The 15,943-nt window shown below is 39.2% G+C and overlaps 1 long non-coding RNA gene across 11 annotated transcripts in view; it reads left to right on the forward strand.

Annotated features, from left to right (window-relative positions):
* Positions 1 to 14,077, forward strand: part of LOC103701687 — a 14,578-nt gene extending 501 nt beyond the window's left edge. The window contains exons 3-7 of one of the 11 annotated variants that reach the window (XR_005512773.1): positions 236 to 299; positions 10,631 to 10,755; positions 11,016 to 11,345; positions 12,244 to 12,343; positions 13,491 to 13,641. This is a non-coding gene — a long non-coding RNA (uncharacterized LOC103701687). Of the gene's footprint in view, positions 1 to 235; positions 300 to 2,621; positions 2,736 to 10,630; positions 10,756 to 11,015; positions 11,346 to 12,243; positions 12,344 to 13,024; positions 13,201 to 13,490 lie in introns of those variants that run through there. The other 10 variants (XR_005512774.1, XR_003384621.2, XR_001879142.1 and 7 more) reach the window with 10 other exon arrangements.
* The last annotated feature ends 1,866 nt before the right edge of the window (positions 14,078 to 15,943 follow it).

Consider the following 15,943-nt stretch of genomic DNA (forward strand, 5'->3'; position numbering starts at 1 on the left):
GATGCTATCCCCTTTTTATTAAAGATAATGAAAGGTTACAGAAGTACAGAGATTGAAACAGTACAGGTTTTCAGCTTCTATGTCAAGCCGATATCTGAATCTTTATTCCCATTTAGGAGGAGAGTCGCTTCTACTAAATTGAAACCTAACGAAATATTTCATCATGCACGACGGCTAGGACCTGTTGATAACTCTTTCTTCACTGAGTTTTGCTGCTCACATTTTCGACGTGCAGGCTTACAAATACGTGACACCATCGACAAAGGCATTACTTTGGCCCAACCCAACCCGCCGAACTGGTAATTTTATTTGTTTTGCTGACCTGAATGATGGGCCTCCTTCATAGTCATAATTTTAGCTAAATTTTTTAACTAATATAGTACTACTTTCATTTCTTTTTTTTTCTCTCTGATTTATTGTTATTGTGTAGCTTAGCAGATTAGCTTCTGTTGAGTCAGCAAATGATTTGTTAGATAGATAGGATAAGTGTCTCTGCTTCCATGTATATAAAGAAAAATTTTAGAACTATCCATCCAAAGCTTGAATTAAGGGGGCAGTAGGGTAAGCTGCTGGACATCTGTGCTTGGAGCCTCTTTATTGGACAACTTTATGATCCATGAGACATCTCGGTTTTTCTTAGTCTATCTATGAAGATTTCCCAAGTCGGAAAAGTCCAATATTCACCCTGCATTCTCTTCATGTACTAACCCATCCAATTATATTAGATTGTCTTGTATGTCCCAATTTTTCTTATTCCAATTAGCATAAAGATTACACTGGCTATATCTTCTAGCTGAAGCCTAATTATGTTTATTTTTCCACTTATTAACTTTTCAAATTTTTAGCCAGAATTTGCATGTTTTCTTTGAGAGATTTCCCTCATGATTTTAATTTAACATATAACTTAATTCTCGTTTCATTTCTGAACCATGACTGAAAAGTATAATGATCATCCTAAACTACCGTCTCCTTCATGCAATAACCCATCTAATTGTATAGATTGTCTTGTATGTCCCAATTTTGCTAATCCCGATTAACATAAAGATTACGCTGGCTATGACTTTTAGCTGAAGCCTAATTATTTATTTTTTCCACTTACTTCGCTTTTCAGATTTTTTAACCAAAATTTGCATCATTTTTCTTGAGAGATTTCCTTCATGATTCTAATTTAGCATCTCATTTCATTGCTGAACCATGATTGAGAAGTACAACGATCACCCTAAACTACCATGTCCTTCATGCAATACCCCATCTAATTATATTAGATTGTCTTGTATGTCCCAATTTTTCTAATCCCAGTTCACATAAAGATTATACCGACTGTAACTTCTAGCTGAAGCCTATTTATGTTTATTTTTCCACTTAATTAGCTTTCCAGATTTTTTAGCCAAATAGAGGTTCAGGGCCGACATTTGTTTCGACTCATAACAACTGAAAAGTTTAGGCCTTTAGCTCATAAAGTTCCGATTAATCTGCTTTATAAGTTGCTGTGTTTTCTTCTCCCTTACAATTGGAACCAGTTGTTGTTTTAGCTTTTAATGTTTATCTAAATGTAGTTATACTTACTGTCCGTTACATGCTTCCGTGAACATGGGCTGTGGTGATTTAACTTGTTGTAAATTCTGATTATGCTTCTTTGTATATCCGAATTGCTAAATGATTTCTTGACGTTTAGAAGCCGGTGCTGGAACAGAAATCCATGTTTAGAGTTGACAAATTATCATGAGACAGCACTCTATCACTACCACTGTTAGTGTATATCTCTGCCACGTAGTTAAAAATTATGAGCAAAGGTAACTTCTATCCTCACCGCCTTTCCGTTTTCAACCCTTGCAGCCAGCCACTTAGTTGGATCCTGCAATAGTAGAAGTTTGCAACATACAATGCAAGTGTAATACATTAAAAACAATGCAAGTGTAATACATTAAAGGTTCTACCTGTCTAGAACTTCATGGAGTTTTAAGGATTTTTTTTTTTTAAAAAAAAAATCTTTTGGACAGGGAGTTTGTTTGCTAGTTTTCTAGGTATATGAAGTAACTAATCACTGTGATGATGGCCTCTTCTTCAAATGTTTTTTTCTACAAATACCTTTGCAATCATGTTGATTTGGCTGCACTGATAGTTATATCAATTAGATTAGTTTGATTGTTAATTAAATTGATAGACAAGTCCTGTTTAACAATTTACACACCAGCATGTTTGGTACCCTAACTCTGCTTACAAGCATAATTGGTACCTGATTTCAATTAACAAACTAAAACTGATACCATGTGCCAGTCAGAAGCAATTATACGTTCTATCAGTCATCAATTATGATTGTTCTTTTGTATCCGTCCTAAACCAGAACCTATTCTCTGTCATCATAAGATATGTTTCCCTTATGAGTTTAGCCAAAAGAAACAAATATCAAGATGTGGACCAACAAAGAGAAATCGGCTTATCTTTCATGCCAGACCAATGAACTAAATTCAGTTGATACATTGTTGTCTGCTTCTAAATCAAATTGTGAATCAGCAAGCTTTCACTTTCAGGTTCCACATAAGTTCCCTAGGAACATGACTAGTTACTTCAAGCAACAGCCTTGTGTTTCTCCAAACCCTAACATTTTCCGTTGTTACCAGCCTTTTACAAGCATTTCTACTTGCCAGCAGGCATCGCCAAGAATTTCTACTGATTGTTTGGCCCCACCAATTATTTCTGCGCTACTGATCCATTTCCCTCATAGCCACCAACTGGTATGCACATCGTTATGTTTTATATTATTGCATAATTGTATTCTATTTAGAGTCGTAGTTTAACCTTATCCTTTTAAGCTTGGTATAAATTTTGGGGTGAGGCACTGTGTTTGGGCATGGAAATATGGTTCTCCCAACATTGCTTCCAAAACAACATATCTAAGTGCCGCAACTGCCATCTTTGAGAACTTTATTTTTCTTTTACTTTATCCTTCAACTTTCAACCTTCCATCTTCTCCTTTAAGGTTTCACCTGTTCACCAAATTGATCACATAAACATTCTAATGCAGAAATCTTAGTGTCCGGATATGATTATAGATTTTTGGAAGGTATTTTGAACTAAAATATGATGTAAATCAGTTTTAAAACCATGTGCATCTGATTGAGATCGATGCATATGGGTGCTGTGGAGTATTGGAGTCAATAGTTGGAACAAATTACTTGTGTTCTAATGAAGATTTGATCCATAGGAGCATAGTTTGCTGATTAGGTCCTTTACATGCAACTTTCTTATTCAATTCCTTTTATTATGCTTTTATTTTATATAACAATTTATAACATTAGTTGTGTAATAACCTAGGACCTCACCCAAAATGACTAGTCGGAAGGTATTATTTGAATTTCTTGATCCTATATAAGTACCTAAGATCTACCCAACGAATCACCGATGTGGGACTAAACACATACTCGCACGGGTCCTCATATACTCTCCCTGTTTAAGCCCTAACGTCCGGCTAAGGGTTTAAATCCATTCAAATCTAATCATAAGCACCACGATCCGCCCGTGATCAGCCTAATGAATCTATGTTGCAGTGTCCTCTAATCTACATAGGTTATGGGTCGGGTCCACTCTGATACTATTTGTAACAACCTAGAATCTCACCCAAAATGGTTAACCGGAAGGTATTATTTGGGTTCCTTGATCTTATATAAGTACTCAAGATTTAGCCAGCGAATAACCAATGTGGGACTAAACACATGCCCGTACGGATCCTCACAAGTTGAATCACTGAGATTAACACACAAAGATAGCACAAAGAACTCTCATAAACAGAAATTCATTCAACATGGTAGGGATTGATGTACTTGGGACTCAATTTTGGGAAATATCTACTAATGTGGTAAGGGTGCTGATGAACCTTTAATGAGGATAGATGGGATGCACACAATGATCGGTGATGCCATTCGATCTGGAGTTGCATAGCCTTCAGGTTTTTTGATGACTTTCTATTCATTATTTTCCTATTATATATCTTACTTCTATAAAGGATTTATGTGCTTTTGAGTGACCATCAGTACATCCGCTAGGAAAAGTATCATTAGTGATTTTCCAATCTTTTAGCAATAATATTAACCGCTGCTAAATCCCTTGTTTCCTGTAGTGCATGGAATTAGAAAGGTTTTCACAAAGTCCATTTCTACCTTATTTTGATTTTGGGGTCATTTGCAAAAGATTGCATAGTGAATTAATTTTTTTCTCCATCATATGTTCTGTTGTGGTTCAAATCTGGCCCGAGGGTGACCACGCCGGAGGAGCCGAGGGAGCTGCCGGAAGGTTGAGAAAGAAGGTGAGCCACCTCCTGCGCATTGGTGTACCTGAACAAAGCCTCACCAGTGGTTCCGATAAGGGCCCTCTGATGCCAAGTTAGAGTGGAGCTTAGTTAGTCCAAAAAAAGTCCCTTAGGCGTTACCTGATGGGGCTATTTATAGTTCCTATAGAGGTGTCTAGGTGGCGGAGGTATGACCCATTCTCATCATGAGAGGGAATGGCTTTAAGCCAGATGGCGCGTAGCTAGAGCTTACTTGAGGCGCACGGTACAGTCCGTTCTTGCGATCGATAACGCGTTGACAGTTGTAACATGATATGGCTGGAGTAGCATGGCATTGTCCTTGACTATCGTTGGCCAGCAAGCGAAGCATGGCGTGGAGAAGCTGTAGTGTACGGCCATGTAGGCGGGTATGGGCGAGGCCAAGCTCAATAAGGGGTCGCGTCATGTATTCGGCGAGGTCGGCCTCACTTCTTTGATTCCGAGGTTTGCTCGGTAGGGCACCCCGAGTTCAAGGGTTGGGGGGCGTTGTTAGATGGGGCGCCCCGAACTTGGCCGGGGCGTATCGTCGAATATTAAGGGCGCCCCGAGCTCGGATCAGGGCGTATTGGTGAAAATAAAAGGCGCCCCAAGCTCGGTCGGGGCGCGTCGGCGAATATATGGGCGCCTCGAGCTCGGGTCGGGGCATATCGGCGAATAGTCCTGTGGTCGAAGGAGCTTTTTGACTTGCAACTGACTCAGCAGGGCGTTCCGAGCTTGGGCTCGGGACGTCATTACAGGCGTAGAAAGAGGTTACGGCAGGTCGTAGTAGCGGAGAGATCCGGCTGAGGCTAACTGAGCCTTCGGCGGAGTCTGAGATTGGGCCAGCTCTGAGCAGAGTTGTGGTCCTGCCCGATCGGGATGGGATGATTCCTTGCACTGGGACAATCCATTTTGCCTCCCATCATTTGACCCCCGACTTCCGAGGTCGAGTTGCTCTTTGGCTCGGGTGAAGGAAGTAGTTGAATTGTTGGTCGTCCTGCTTCATGGCTGAGTGCTCATAGAGATGCGCGCGCCGAGCAGGGAACACTTGGTGTAATATTGGAGCTGGGCTTCCTGAGCCGAGCTTGGGTGGCTTAAGCTGCCACGTTACTCCAAGTGAGGACGACTATAAGAGCTCTTTAATGTGTTGTGTGCACGCATCCTTCCGAGGCACTGTTGGACGGGATGCAAACGGGGGCAATCATTAATGTCCCATCCTCCGAAGCACGTCGCATGATGGAAAACGAGGAGTCAACCATTAATGCCCCGTTCTCCGAAGCGCCTTCCATGACGATCAGCCTTTAGTGCCACATGTAGAATCTTGCAATTGTCTTATTAACTTTTATTGATTTTTTCTGACTTTTTGATTTAAAAAGGAAGGTTTGGAATTTGTTGTTCAATTCTCAATCATAGCAGATGCACATAAATTCCAAGATAGCTACCTCGTATTACCTTTATTTTGTTTGTTTTTATTAATAATCTTTTATGTCTACAATGTCCAATTTCCTTATTTATTTCTTGTTTTAATGGATATTCATCTGGCTTAACTGAATTCCCAACTTCTTAGTTTGAAAAGAAATTTATCTTGAAGTCGGGCTTTCGCCTTCTGTAGTGTGAGATCAGAAGTTGATCATCCATTGGATTTATGAACATATATTTCTGTTCAGCTATGCACATTTTGATGCTTTGCCTTCAGATCTAAGCTGCAGTCATGTATGAGAACGAAGTTATTATTCTGCCATACATTGCTTATCCTAGCATTTTGATGGCTTCCCAGAAACGTATGCCCATGTTCTGTTGATATCCTCACCCTGACAATTATAAGAATGAATATTTGGGTTGGTACAAATGGAGGAACCTTTCATATATTTATGGATAAGAGGCAGGTGAGTTGTTGACATGAACAGGTTGTTCTTTTCCCAATCAAAGCTAGAGGGTCATTGTAGTACTATTTTCGGTGAGAATCTAAAGATGCCAGCTAATAACTTGGATGTTTGCATGGGGAGTCCTGTCATCACAGTGGAAATGCTTATGTTGCTTTTAAAATATGTCATTGATTTGGGAAGCTGGGTTGTCAGTATGATATTCTTCAGCCAGAAAATTAAAGTATGTGGCTTGTCAACTGAATATGCTGTATAACTCATTCGCTCACATTTTGCACTCAGACTCATGGATAGTACTGTGCAGAACCAAATTAGTGTTTAACTGATTTGGGCATCTAACTGCTTTTTCAAGCAGGAGCTACAGTCCTCATGACCACCATCAAAGGCGTTACATTGTGTCATCTCATGGGTGCTGCCAATGTTTTAAACAAGGTTTTAAATCTCGTGAGACATGAGTGTCTCGGTTTCTCCACAAAACTGGACACCATGTTGTGGAGAAACATCCTAGTGTCTCGGTTGTCTTGGTCGAGCATCCTAGTTGTTACCCTTTATCTCTCTCTCCATATTCTTTTCTTTATTTATTTATTTCTTTGTTTTTTTTCTTTTTACTTTCCTTTCTTCCTTCTTTCCTTCATTCCTTCATTTCTTTCTTTTTTTTCCTTCTTCCTTTCATTATTTCCTTTTTCTTCTTCTTTCTTTCCCTTCTTCTTTCCTTCCTTACTTTCTACCTTTTTCTTCTCCCATCCTTCCTTTCTTTCCTTTTTCTTCTTTCTTTTCTTTCTTCCTTCTTTCCTTCTTTTCTTTCTTTTTTCATCTTCCATCCTTTCTTTTTCCCTTTTTTTCTTTCCTTTTTTCTTTCTATTCTTTCATCTTTCTACTTCTTTCCCCATGTTGGTGGGTTTTGGAATCTTTCCTCCATCCCGGTCCTGTTTTCTTACAAGAGCATAATAGGGTGGCCGAGACACCCTGTTCTCGCCGGGATTTAAAACCACAGCTGTAACGTCTGATTCTTGCAAGAAATGAGATTGGGACAAGAAAGGGGTTTCAAAATCAAGAAAGACAAAGATGAAGAAAGAGGAAAGAAAGAAAGAAAGGAAAGAAGAAGAAAAAGAAAGAAAGGAAGGAAAGAAGAAAAAAGGAATGATAGGAAGGAAGAATAAAAAGAAAGAAAAAACAAAAAAACAAAAAAAGAGATAAGGAAATAAGAAGGGAAGAGAGATGGAGGGTACCTATCGGGATGCTTGATCGGGATGAGTTATGAGACAATAGGGCATCCCATTCAAAGGAGAAACTGGGATACCCCTGTCCAATGATATTTAAAATCTTAGGCACAGCTATAGCAAGTCACCACCATACCATCATGGATGTGATGAATCACCAAATACTAGTGGGTAAGTCTTGCTGGGTTTGCTTTGGCTCAATTGTATGTGATTTATTTATTGCTTTTGGTCACCTATTAGTATTTATAAAATGAAGTGACTTGCGGCGAATGAATGTTATTCAGAAACACTGCTGCTAGTGATAGGCCTCGAAGTAGGAGGTATGGACCCCATTGTGCCTAGATGCATCATGTTACTATGGCTCTTGGGCTTTATTGGACCTTCTGAACTTTGTTTTATGAGCAATGCTTCGACTCATTATTGCTTGAATTTTGGATAATTGTATTTAAACTTTATATTCCATATCATTTTCCTGTTGCATTCATAGTTTCTTAGAGACACATTAGGGAAATTATCTAGTCTTATAGAATGTTATCAAGATTGATGCCTTCTTTTCTGTGTTGCGGTGTCATCTGTCTTAACAACTCGCGAGACAGCTCTGCTGCTTTGGTGTGCACACTTGGATACATCGAACAAACTGAGAGTTTCTTCCTTGCTTCTTACTATTTCTGCTTCTCCGTGCTTCACAGTTGTGATGGTGCGTCTCTAGAAACTTGTAACAGCTCTTTCATTCGAGATGAAAGGATTAATGAGCTGCTGCTTCTTCTACCAGGTCAGGTAGGTAACTCTATTCTGTAATTAAAAAGCAGTTAGGGGGCGTTTGGTAACCCCAACAAGATCACCACAGTGATCTAAGATCTCCGACGATCCGAATGCTGGGGTGATTTGATCCCAGTGATCTAAGATCAATGTGTTTGGTAGGCCATGGTCCAGTGATTAAAAATCTCCGGATATCCATGAGTAACTTGTTTGGTATGGTACCGGGATCCAAGATCACTGACTACATAATACCACAAATATCCTTGATATATCTTACATGGATTTTTTATGTATTTTTAATTCTCATGAATTAAAAATGTAAATCCATATACTAATTCCTATAATAGCTCCATAATTTTGTCACATATTCTACAATTAGTAGCCCTTATCATATATTTATTAATCATATAATATATATTATAATAAAATATTAATATATTTATCAATATATTAATTATTAATATATTCTATAAAAATATATTTATTACTCCTATAAATTATTAATCTTATAAAAATATGTTATTTTTCATTATAGAATTAATATTTTTATTTATACTTATAATAGATTTTTTAATATTAATAATTATTTTGATTAGAAAAATAAGGTAAATAGAAGTAATATAGTAATATATTAAATATTTTCATTATATAAATATAAAATATAATAATATATTTCTACTAGAATTTAAAATTATCCTTCAATAATAATAGGATAATAATATGATTAGTAATATATTATAATATAATATATCATTAATATAATATATAATATCAACATTATATATATATATATATATATATATATATAACATTGACATAATATATTGATGGTATATTGATATATTATTTTTTCTGCTAACTTGAGGGGTATTTTTGTGTTTAACTTTCAACCCAGGATCACTGCCCTGGGGTGATCTTGGATTTCCGACCTCAAGGACGGGTATCCCATCACCGAGTTGGGAGGTGATTTGAAGAGTGGAAGTGATTTAAGATCACCGCCACGTAGGATCACCATGATGCAACTAAATGCGATGATCTCATCACCTCCATCCACATCATCCTTATTCTAGGACGATCACCCCATACCAAACGCCCCCATAAGTGGTTCATATTTTCTTCTTTCCTGGAACTACAGGATTTGAGGGCTCCGCTGTTTGGTTACCCAAAGAAAACTGCCCTCGACTCGAGAGACTTCTGGCCGCTTGCCTCTTCGGCCGTACTGCTGGAATTAAATGCTTCAATGGGTTTGGGATGGAGAAATCGAGTTAGGGCAGTGGTTATCAGTGTTTTGGTCTTTTGTTTTGAACTCCTCGATTAGTCAACGAATGCTATCCTTAGGAGTTCATGCCCATATAATGGCTGCTGACTGCTGCCACCTCACCTCTTAGTGTCTTCTGGAATCCGTCCTTTGGATGTTTACTTGAGACTCTTTGGCGGCCATGGTTATGAAATCATTCTCTCTTTTTTTTAAAGCCTGATTTCTTCACTTGGGCCACTTTCCAACTTTGAAAAAATTATGTGCCTTAATTGCCCGTTCTTAACAAAAGTTTGCAGTCCTATTGCTTGCAACAAACATCACATATCACAGATTTTTATTAGGGACCATTTTGAAGAAAAGAACATGTAAAGATATGATGCTTCTATGTGGTATGCCAAATTTTTATTCAATTCAGGACGGAGTAGTAGCAGCAATTGGGCAATTCAGCCTTGGTTGCCTTTGTGCATGAAACTGCTTTGTGTATTTATGGCACATAAGTTGCGTTTTTGGGTATCTAATGGCTTCATAATTTGCCTCCTATGTTTTATTTAATGCATCTGTGGGTAATTGTTTGATAGTTTTTCCATATTAGAATTTGTCTTCATATGTCAATTGACATTAGAGTGGCAGGGTGCTTTTGTGGAGGCGATTCTTAGCTGAGAATCATCTAGTTAGAGATTTTTGCTAATTTAGGGGATATTGTGAACGCAGAGAGATTTTTCTCACTACATGACAAATAAATCTCACATTGAGTTAATTTCATCTGTACTTGGTTACTAGAAAGTGGCAGGTTTTCACATGAAATATCAGTGTGTGCTGATGTATTATTTACAGGTGAGAAGTGCAAAATGATAGAATAAAGTGACGAGAGCGATTAAATTAACACTAGCGTTTGGATTATTGATTCATAGGCTGCCAATCAAAAGACGTGTCAAATATTTTTGCAAGTAGGCTGAGCAATGGTCTCTGTGCTTCACTGGAAAAATTTTCCAGCAATGTGGCTGAAGCTTGCTAATGCATAGGCTTAGGTACATGTAATGGCTAGCGGTGGCAAATATTTGTTGTAAACTAGGTGCTTATTATGCCAAAGTTCTTGCATCCATGCTGTCTTAACCATCATAAACAAAATTTGCTAGGATTTCTGCCTTGCAAGTTGGCTAGCACTCTGTAAGGTAATGTTGGTGTTGCCATCTTCTAAATTTTACAGGTGATGGATTTTGTGCCTTCTTGGCTTGATTGGTACAAGAAAACCATCTTGAATCCTCGTCCGTCAAACCCAGGCATGGTACTGAGCACTTGGAGATCTTGGCCAACCATGTCAGTTATACTAAGGTCCTGTGCTGTTTGGTTTTGAGGAATTCTTCAGGTCTTCTGATGAATCAAGCTTAGCTTGCCTGTAGTAACAGTATTCTTTGATTGGTTGAAAAAAGGTTCTCAATTAATCTAGTTATCTCCTTGGCCAAAGAATTGGCAGATTTTTTTAGAAATAATTTTGTTATTTTGGTTTATTCATCATAATCTTGATTAATCAACAAATTATTCATCAGTACTTCAAGAAATTTTTATGATAATGTGATATATTATTATTGCAGGCAGCACTATTGTAAACCCCCCCCCCCCAAAAAAAAAGGGATAACGGGCCGGCCTGAAAAGACCGGGCCCGTCTCCCTTTTACGATCGTGCCCTAGGCACGATCGTGGATGGAAGAGGAGGAGGGTGCAAAGGGGAGGCGGCGGCGGCGTTGGAGAGGCGATTCGCCGGAGGAGACCGAGCGCCGGAGAAGTTCCGAGATCCGGCCGGCCGCGGAGGGGGGGGGGGGGAGAAGCCTTCCTTTTTCCTTCGGTAAGACCCTCCACAAGAGAGGATTTTCTCCTTTGATTTTCCACCGGAAAGGCCGCCGGAGTATCCCCCACCGGACCAAGGTAAGCACGGTGCTTTTCCCTTGTGTTTATTTCTCTGGATTTTAGGTGGAGATGGTGGGATTTCGGCCGGCGGATCGTCGGGGAAGAGTCCGAAACAGGGTACCCCTGTTTCGGCTTCTCTCCCCCGGATTTTTGGCCGCCGCCGGCCGCCGGGATTGGCCGAGAACCATGGCATTGTGGTCGGTCGGGACTGTGAGAGAATTATTTTGGGATTTCTAGGGTTTATTGGAGAAGGGGAGAGATGGATCCGGGGTCTTCTTCCTCAAGACTCCATCTCCTCTTTCCTTCCCCTTTCCCTCACGTCAGCGGCAGCGACGGCAGCAGGCCACCGGCGGCGACGGCGGCGACGATCATGGCCACGGGGGTTGCTGTCGGGTGGGGGCCGAGCCACTGCTACAGTGGATTTCGGCTGATGATGGAGAAAGGGGGGGACCCCTTTTGCGGGTTCATGGGAGGAAGAAGAGGAGACCTCTTCTTCCCCTTTCTCTTGGCCGGCCACCATCACCGGCGACTGCAAATGTGGCGGCCGGCGATGGTTCGGCCAGTGGTGTTGTCGGATTGGGGAAGGAGAGGGCACGACCACCATGGTTGTTGCCCTTGGATCAAAAAGGATTTGAGGGAGGGAGATGTATTCCCAACCATGAAGAGGGACGGATCATCCCTTTCTTTCGGTCTCTTCACGGGGACTGGCCATCATCGCCGGCATGGCAGCGGCCACGGCTGGCGACGACATAGACCGGTGGTACAAAGGTGGGAGTCGGGCCACCCCGACTGTCCTAGATTTGGAGGGATTGAGATGTTTGGGGACCTGGTGATGGACCCCATAGTAGATATGAATTATGATTTAGAATATTTAAATATTAAATAATTTAGTTGTGATTTATAATTGATGTTGTAGAGGAAGAGTCGGCGGTGCCAGGAGATTTTGATCAGGGGACTCAGCACCCCAGCGCGTAGGTTGTGATTCGGATTCGTGTTTAAGTCAGTCTACAATCTCTGTAAGAATCCCTACAACTGAGCACTTTTATTTATGCATATATTGGATTTATCGTTGGATATATTTTATCATTATGTTGATATTTGTTTTTGAGCTTGTATGACACTATGAGGTGTGCATTTTGTTTATTATGAAAGTATTGGAATAATTAAATTGGGAAGGAATAACATATTTTGAGAATTTATGAAAATATGTGACGTGATTGAAATGTGATTAAACATGTAAAACTAGACATGTAAAATGGGTTGGATAAACCTTGTCATGGGATAGCCTCTACGAGCTTATGCGTAGGATAGCCTCCACGGGCTTACGCGTGGGATAGCCTCTATGAGCTTATGCGTAGGATAGCCTCCACGGGCTTATGCGTGGGATAGCTGCCACGAGCTTATGCGTGGGACTTGTGCAGTCTTGGACTGGGACATGAACTTGGTTAGTCCAAAGCCAGAAGTGAAAAGTCTGAAAACTTGAAAATCAGAGTAATACGGGAATGGATCACATAATGTGAAAAAGGATTTGTGTATATGTACTGATTATACACACTTGTTGTTTGTTGAGCTTTTGAAAAGATGAAATGACATTTATTTGATGTTTTGATTATTTTATTATTATTACTGTGTGTGTGGCTGTTGGGATCTTACTGGGCTGGAAAAGCTCATACCCCTTCTTCTTTCTTTTTTTTCAGAGTTGCAGGATGCATAGACATGGATAGGATGAGCGCAGAGTGCGAGTATGAGAGTCATTAGTTGCTTAGTCTATCTTGATATCAATGAATATTGAAAGCTTTTGTAAATGAACCAATTTGATTATCTGGTCATGTTGGATTTATATATTTGATTTAAGTGATTAACTGTGGAATTATCGAATTGTTGTTTATCTTAGGCCTTGCATGATCTTTAGGGCACTGCTCTAGGGCTCATGCGGCCGGTCGCGTGCCGGACCCGGGTGATGGGTTTGGGGCGTGACAGCTATTATTGCTATCGCTTATGCATTCTTCGCCATAAATAAATATTTAAATACTAAAAAATCTTGCCTTATTCATTATTGTTAAATTTCTATATCTTAATTACTTTAACCCTCTATCATCTAATTTTTGGCATGTTTTCTGCATTTTTTTCTGATTCGAAACGCTCGTCTCACTGTGTTCTCAGATTATGAGCTTTTGATGATGACCTCACGAAGGAATCAACAGGAAATTTCATTTCAGTAATGTGATGTAGCTGTGCTGGTTGAAGAATGTTTAAATATTTTTAATATAATTTAAATACCGTGGTTTGGAACAATATACATCGGCAGTTCGAGCTATATGTTTCACATACAAGTTCCAGCTAATTGCAACGAAAAAGAAGTTTAAACTGATTGTTGTTATTACAATGTCTGCATGACAGCCATCTGTGGATGTACTACCTCCAACCGATTCCTAGGTGGTGAGCTAATAGCTCAGTTGTCTATATATTCTTCTCAAGTAAGTTCATACTGTACAAAAAAACAGCTATTTCATCAAATGAAACCCAGCTGAATTCATTGGCTTATTTGGTACCATAGAGTAAGGCATAACGATTTAACTCTAATAGAAATGATGGTTTGCAAGGTAAGACTTGCTTCGAAGCAAAGTTTCAACCTTGGGGTCTTCCAGTTATGACAGACCCATGGACTACGAGTGAGCTATTAATTTCAGAACCTAGTCTTGCTCTGCATACTGCTGGATTGGAATGGCGTCTGGGTATTAGGTGGGATGGCCAAATGTAATAGTGAATAGCTAGAAGTGGCATTGGTTGACAAAATTGCTTGAGGTTGTTTTTTTCTAAATATATGTAATATTGTGCATTTGATAAATACTGTATATAAAAGTGTTTTTTTTTTCACTTCATAGTCTACCAACATGAAATTCATTACGTCCCACAATAGTTTTGATGGTCGAAGGGGTAATATCAGTTTTGAATTCTTGATATGGCCTTTACGGGTCAAAGCACATGGCACCAAGGCTTGTTGAATCTAATATTAGCACCCTCATATAAACTCCTGAGCAGATAGATACAGCTAGCTAAACTCATTCACAATAATATTCTATCTATTATAACCAGGATCTGGCGAACCAATTGGTTTAAGATATATCGAGGCAAACCGGCCGGTTTGAGACGTATCAAACCGAACCGATCGGTTATCAGCACAATTTAGCTGATCGAAACGGGACATGAACCTTAAAGGTCTCGTCTCTCCCTTCCGGCTCTTTCGACGTGTTTGAAGTCTCGTCTCCCCTCTCTTGTACGGTCTGACTAGATGAGTCTCTTTCTCTCCCCTCCTCTCTTTCTCCTTTCGATATAGTACATACTAGTACCATATCGAGCTAATTGTCTGTCGATATATTGCTGGTACCGGTATGGTAAATCTGATTATACCCCATCTAACATTGAGCTTATGCGATATACAAATGACTAAAATCCAAACCTAGTCCCATGTCGATTTCACTCCCACTTTCCAATGAAGCATTTTAGTTGTTCGTCTTTTAAAAAGGAGTAGCTGAACAACTATAAATGCAGTCAATGACGCGGCAAGCAAGTCAATGAACATATTTCTATAAGAAGTCTTCCTCCAGGGACCCATGATAGCATCATAATCTTCAAAACCTTTTATATTAGATCCAACAATATTTTTTCTCTTATCATATCCTAATAATACAGGAAGAAGCATGAGGTAAAGCCCTGATGCACGAAAGGAAAAATCACTGCGGAGGAGGCAAGAAGCATAAGGTTTGGCGAACCTTTTCTTAGTCGCCTTTCCCGTCCGTCTCTTTAAAATTATATTTGTTATTTCTTAATAAAAGTAGAGGAGGAACTTCGTTATTTCTTAATAAAATAGAGTGACTGCTTATAAAACCATGAAAAACTGTTGAGAAACAAGAAGTACAAACAATATGGAGAAGAAGATTCATTAACTTTGTCTTTGGATTTAGATATTAGAAGGTCCAATAAGAAAGATGGATCTTGGCACAATGATAAAATTATTCCATTATGACTTGTATGCATGAATTCGGAGCATGGAAGCAGCTTTTTTCCCCATATATATATATATATATATATATATATATATATATATATATATATATATATATATATGTATAAGTAAACTATATATACTTTATCATCCCCGATTTTAAGTGGCCAGAGTCGAGTTTCCGTGAGATGGTATCGTTGAAGATGCAAGCAGGCTCCACTGAAGTAGATACTCTGGAAAGTGGAAGCTACATAACTATACAATGAAGACAATGTGAAATCATTAGTGAACTCCAAAGAGGAGGAAGATATAAAACTCACGACCAGAACTATGGGACATCGTTGTATCCTTTGCTCAAACGAAGGATAAACTTCCTTTGCATCCAGCACCCATTGGTTCATCCCCATTTCGCTTTGAGATCTATAGTGATGGATGAATGATGGAGCTCAAAATGCTTTAAATTCTCTATTTTTTTGTGGATAAAATGGATGAATTCAAATTAAGATAAGTATGCATACATCCATGAAAATCAAAAAATAAAAATATCCAAAAATTGGTGTCAAAGATGTGTTGAACAATTCTATAGTGTACATCCAGTGTAATTGACTAT

This window comes from Phoenix dactylifera, chromosome 1 (assembly GCF_009389715.1).
Source record: "Phoenix dactylifera cultivar Barhee BC4 chromosome 1, palm_55x_up_171113_PBpolish2nd_filt_p, whole genome shotgun sequence".
NCBI lineage: Eukaryota > Viridiplantae > Streptophyta > Magnoliopsida > Arecales > Arecaceae > Phoenix > Phoenix dactylifera.